The following is a 5,658-nucleotide window of genomic DNA, read 5'->3' as shown; positions in this document are numbered from 1 at the left end:
AAAAAAAAAAAAGTTCATATTACATAAAGTCTTGAAAACATTTCTTGAGATGACTCAAGTCGGAACGGGTAATGGTATCGAACAAAACGTGGGTGCATGTGTACCGGATGTAGCAAGTACGAGAGCACTGCTCGAGGGAGCTTGTCCACATGCGGTAAATAAAACCTATATCAAGTTGATAACGTTTGTGTAGTTTATCTGCAGTTAATTGTGATTTTGACAGTTGGAAAAGGTTAACTTAACCAAAAAGTGGAATATTCATTTTCTGTTTCCGAATGAATTGTAGGAGCTTTCAACGCCCAGTTAAGAAAATATTTGGTGAGAATGTTTTTTTTTATTTACATTTCTATATCAGTATATGGATTTAGAGCAGATATTAGATTTAGCTCTTTTACTAACGTAATTTAACATACTGTGGTAGTGTTACCGTTAGAAGTCGTTAAGTTTGTAGCTAGGAGTATTCAACTTGAAGTAGAAATTGTATCATTATAAACATGACGTTACGTCGTAGCTTGAACTCTTAAGCATATTGGCAGTATTTCAAGAAAAATTCTGTTAGGCCTAATGTTGAAATACGAGTTATTCGAAACTAACGCAACTACCAGCACTGTTGATTATTTAATAGAATCTTACGTTAGTGTTAGTACACAAACACACACCAAATACTACAATTGCAAAGTGCTTGTATAAGTTGTAATACTAACAGTAATAACAAATTTAAATGTTTTTTTTATCATACTCAAAAATATTACTAACACTAGTAACAGTAACAGCTAAAATGTTGTCATTTGTCCAAAAATAATTGCAAATTAATTCTGAATGTTTTATCTGGCTACATATTTTGTTACATAGATATGAAAATTAATTTTAGGCCTAGTTTGTTTCCAGAAAACCCTGAGCTAATGTTACAGTAGGAGGATACCAGTTAGTTAAACCTGTAAGGCTAATAGTATTTAAAAGAACGTTCAAAGAATATTAATAATTCAAGAGGAATATGGTGTCATATAAAATTTTTGGAATGAAACATAATAATGTATTGATCTTGAAATAATACTGCCCTCCTATCATATAATAAAACTTGTTATATGAAATGGCTAACAAAGTAATAATAACATAGTCTTACACATCCCTAAATTGTAAAAATTGAACAGTAATTATATTTCTGAGTTTTATAACTTAGCCAGAAAAAAATTAATCATAATAATGATATTTAGAGCATTTGGTGATGAACTATTATCATTGTACTGGTAGTCTTGGTGTAATTCAATTACTTGGATTGTATTATTAAAATATCTAATTTTAGCTTTGTTTTGGGATCACATCTGGGACTAATTATTGTTCACTTGATGGTTTTTTGTGTGAAGAATCCTCACCTGGTTTGGACACTATCATAGTATATTAAAATGCTGATGTTTCAGTGTACAACTGTTCATCACAATCAACTCCTTTACCACAGCCTTTGGACTTTGCTAGAAGTGACTAAACTTTGAAGATTTTTATTTTGGTGTCTGTAACCATGCATATCACAATCTAGACTTCTATTTTTAAGCATGGGGATCATACTATGCCTATTTTGTCATTGGCTGAACTCACTTTAAGTCTAAAAAGGGGCAAGCTCAAGGACAGTTTATATTGTATCTTTGAATTAAACTTTAATTTGCTTATGTTTGTGTACACTTATCATGAATAAAAATATTTAGGAAGTCTAATAATACTTTCATTATGTTAAAAGGTTAAAATTTGGGGTACTTGTGTAAATGAATAATTAAAACATTAAAACAATCAATTTTTTTAAGTGTATAATTTAAAACTATTCCAAGACCATCAACAGTCTCAAAAAAGACTCTCTACATGTTTCCACATACAATCACGTCATCCTCAGGAGTGTAAAATCAAAAAATTGGTGCAACACAATTAGACATGTAACTATTAAATTTACATATTGTACTTAAATAAGATCATGCCATCTGCATACTTTTTGACTTGATAATCTTCATCTTTATTCAAGATATGTAATTATTCTATTTTTAATGTTTTATTATTTCTATAGATTCTGTGATAGTTTTTTTTCCCCCCACTGAATATGACCAGTACGAGATAAATGTTCAGCTAATGCAGAATTTTCACTTTTATTATTTTGAACACTTATGTTTGTTTACTCTAAATTTCTTTTACTTTGACTAATGTATACACAACAACATTCACATTCAGTGTTATAGATATCTATTTTGTCCATTACATTAATTACGTCTTTAGTTTCATTTAATGTTTGACTAATTTTATTCAAAGGTTTATAAACCAGAATAAGATTTTTATTTTATTTTTTTTAAACTTCCAAAAAAATCTGGCATGATAAGTGTGGGATGTATGGTAGATATAATATTTGCATTTATCTATTTTATCAAATGTTGATTTTAGTTTACTTTTTTGGTCATCATTTATAATGTGGTTAAATTTTCTCATGGCTCTATCAACAATATTAAGTGAAAAAACCTCTATCTAATGCTACATATTTAATTAATATTAAACAGTTCATTTTTTAAATCTTGTTTAGAACATAGTTGTAAAGACCTGTAAACATAAGAATAAAATGCTGGAATGTTTTTAAAGTTTGTATGACATCATTATTGGTGTGGCAGCATGATAACAGAAAAAGGTATATGATAAACTTATTTTGTTGTTCAATTTCATAAGTAAACTTAATAAGGGGTTCAAAGCTGTTTTAGAAATTAGTAAAACACATCAAGTTTTTTTTACCATGCTGCCACACCACAGAAATGTCATTGATATATCTAATCCACATCTTGGGTTTGATTTTAGTCTATAAAGCATTAGTTTCAAAACTATCCATAGAAACATAATGAGGAAAACAATGGAGAATTCATATATAAGCCTTCAGTCTGTTTGTAGATCTTGTTAGTAAATTGAAATAATTAATTTTTCACACAAGTTTTTGTTAAACTTGTATCTAAAGTTTCAACAACCAAGATATTATTCAATTATAATTTTTCTTCAAAATAATTAATAGTTTTATCAGCTGGTACTTTTATGAAATAATGATCAAAATAATATCAAAAGACACAAGCATATCATCATTATTTAGATTTATCTTGCTTATTATTTTTTTTTTACAAATTCTATTAACCTTTCTGTACATACCTTCATCTGGTATCTCTTCAACGTTTGTAGTATAATCCTGTTGATTTTGGATAACTAAATGATCACTTTTTTTATCTTTACAGATTATAAAATCCCACTCATTTAACGACTTTGAAACCTGTACACCTTTATTTTTCTTTAAATTGATTTTAAAATTACCTGATATTTCTTTACATTAAACTCTAATAATATCAACCTTATTAATATCCTTAACTTTACTTAAATATGTTTCCTTTTCTGTAATAAACTCTTCTGTTCAAAAATTGTTTAGCTATACAAGCAAATCCCATCTCTTTGTTAAGCAAGTCAAGCTGCCTATTGTTTAACACAATATTTTATTTGTTAATTATTTCAATATATTTTATTAAGTTTACAGATGGTTCAAATAATGATTGTAACTTAGTTTGATTTTTCTTTGTATTATATCTATTAAATAAAGTATTGAACTTCTTTTCCAACTTTAATTTGTAGTTCTCTAAATTTCTCTGCATACATATCCAAATGGTTTTCTCCAAGTTGTTCTTTACACTTTTTCGTCACTGACAGGTAAAGGTGGTAAACTGTTTTATTGATTTGTCACAACACTACTTTTTTGTTGAATCGTAATTTTCAAACAATCAACAACATATCTAGTCCATATTTTAGGTTTAAGTTTAGTGTTCTTTAAAGCATTAGTTTCAAACTTGTCCATGAAAAGATCACACAAGAAGGAAGGAAATGGAGAATTCATGGACAGGCCTTCAGTCTATTTATAGATATTATTATTAAATTGAAGACAAATTACAAATATATAATGTCTCAGTTGTTGAAACTTTAGATATGATAAATTCAACAAAACCTCGTGAGGAAAATTCATTTTTTTTTAATTTAATGATAAGATCTATAAACAGTCTGAAGGCCTAGCCATGGGTTCTCCATTGTCTCCCTTGTTGTGTGATCTTTTCAAAGATAGGTTTGAAACTGATGCTTTAAAGAACACTAAACTTAAATCTGAAATATGGATTACATATGTCAATGACACTTTTGTGGTGTGGCTGCATGGTAAAGAAAACTTGATAGATTTTGCCAATTACTTAAATAGTTTAGAACCCACTATTAAGTTTAGTTATGAGATAGAAAAAAATAATAGTTTACTGTTTCTTGATGTATTAGTTAAGAAAAAAAAAAAGTAAGTTAGAAATCACTGTTTATCATAAACCTTTTACTGTTATCATGTCATACAAATTCCTTAAATATGTCAGCATTTTATTCTTATGTTTACAGGTCTTTAAAGCTATGTTCTAAACAAGAAGACTTAAAAAATAAACTGTTATTAATTAAATACGTAGCATTAGATAGAGGTTTTTCACCTAATGTTGTTGATAGAGCCATGGGAAAATTTTGTAACATTACAAAATCATGATAAAAAAAAAAAAATACAAGCTAAAATTAAAATCAAAGCTTTTAAAGATGTAATTAATGTAATGGGAAAAACAGATATTTACAAAATTGAATGTAGTTGTGTATACATTAGTCAAACTAATAGAAATTTAGAATAAATAAACATATGTGTTAAAAATAATAAAAGTGAAAACTCTGCATCAGCCGAACATTTATCTCGTACTGGTCATATTCAGTGGAGGGGGGGAAAACTGTTATTTTGGCTCAAGTAAATGATACGTGAGCTAAAACTATTACAGAATCTATAGAAATAATGAAACATTAAAATAAAATAATTGCATATCTTGAATAAAGATGAAGGATTATCAAGTTAAAAAGTATGCAGATGGCATGATCTTATTTAAGTTCAGTATGTAAATTAAGTAGTCATATGTCTAATTACTTTGGAATATAGGATTTGTACTTTTTTTTTTAATTTTTCCACTCTTGAAGATGATGTGATTGTACGTCAAAACATGTAGTGTTTGTTTTGACACTGTTGACATTCTTAGAATAAAGTTTTAAATTGTGTACTTCCAAACCTGAGTGTTTTAATTACCAATTTCATTTCTACCAAATATAAAAATTTTTAGAGTACAATCCCAATCTTTCTGCATTTTAGTCTTATAGCTTATCAAAAAGAATGACACACAGTAGCAGCTATTTCACATGGTACTAAAACACTGAACTGTTGTAATTTTATGTGACATTTCTTTTGGGGCCCTATCACAACATACGTGATAGGTTTTGCAAAACTTTTCTACAGATAAATGACACTTAATCGTGTAGAACATTTCAGATACATGCTCTAAAATTATAAAGTTCTTTAACTTCACTGTCATCTTGCTGAACTTTTGATTTAGCTGAGTAAATAAGCGCCCTCTACGAAGAAATGTTTTTTTCAAAAATTTTTTAAGATATTTCCTTTCACCTCAGCACTGGTTCTGCCATCTATGATTGGTATCTAAACCTTTTTCTTGTCTGTTTTCTTTATAAAACTGTATCTGGGCGTGTTAAACTTCAGTTGTAAAACTTTTAGCCAATCCTAGTCGAAAGTATTCCAATTGCTATATCTCCCAT

The 5,658-nt window shown here is 28.2% G+C and overlaps 1 protein-coding gene across 1 annotated transcript in view; it reads left to right on the top strand.

Annotated features, from left to right (window-relative positions):
* The first annotated feature begins 123 nt into the window (after positions 1-123).
* The window catches only part of LOC106466303 (RING finger protein 145-like), a 21,687-nt gene continuing 16,152 nt past the window's right edge, over positions 124-5,658 (top strand). Inside the window, exon 1 of the mRNA XM_013926574.2 lies at positions 124-318. The gene's annotated coding sequence lies outside the window, so the exon portion shown is untranslated. The remainder of the gene's footprint in view (positions 319-5,658) is intronic.

The sequence above is a fragment of the Limulus polyphemus genome, unplaced genomic scaffold (genome assembly GCF_000517525.1).
Source record: "Limulus polyphemus unplaced genomic scaffold, Limulus_polyphemus-2.1.2 Scaffold2216, whole genome shotgun sequence".
In the NCBI taxonomy this organism is placed as follows: Eukaryota; Metazoa; Arthropoda; class Merostomata; order Xiphosura; family Limulidae; genus Limulus; species Limulus polyphemus.
The sequence above is the reverse complement of the archived record's forward strand: the minus strand, read 5'-3'. Positions and strand labels throughout refer to the sequence as shown.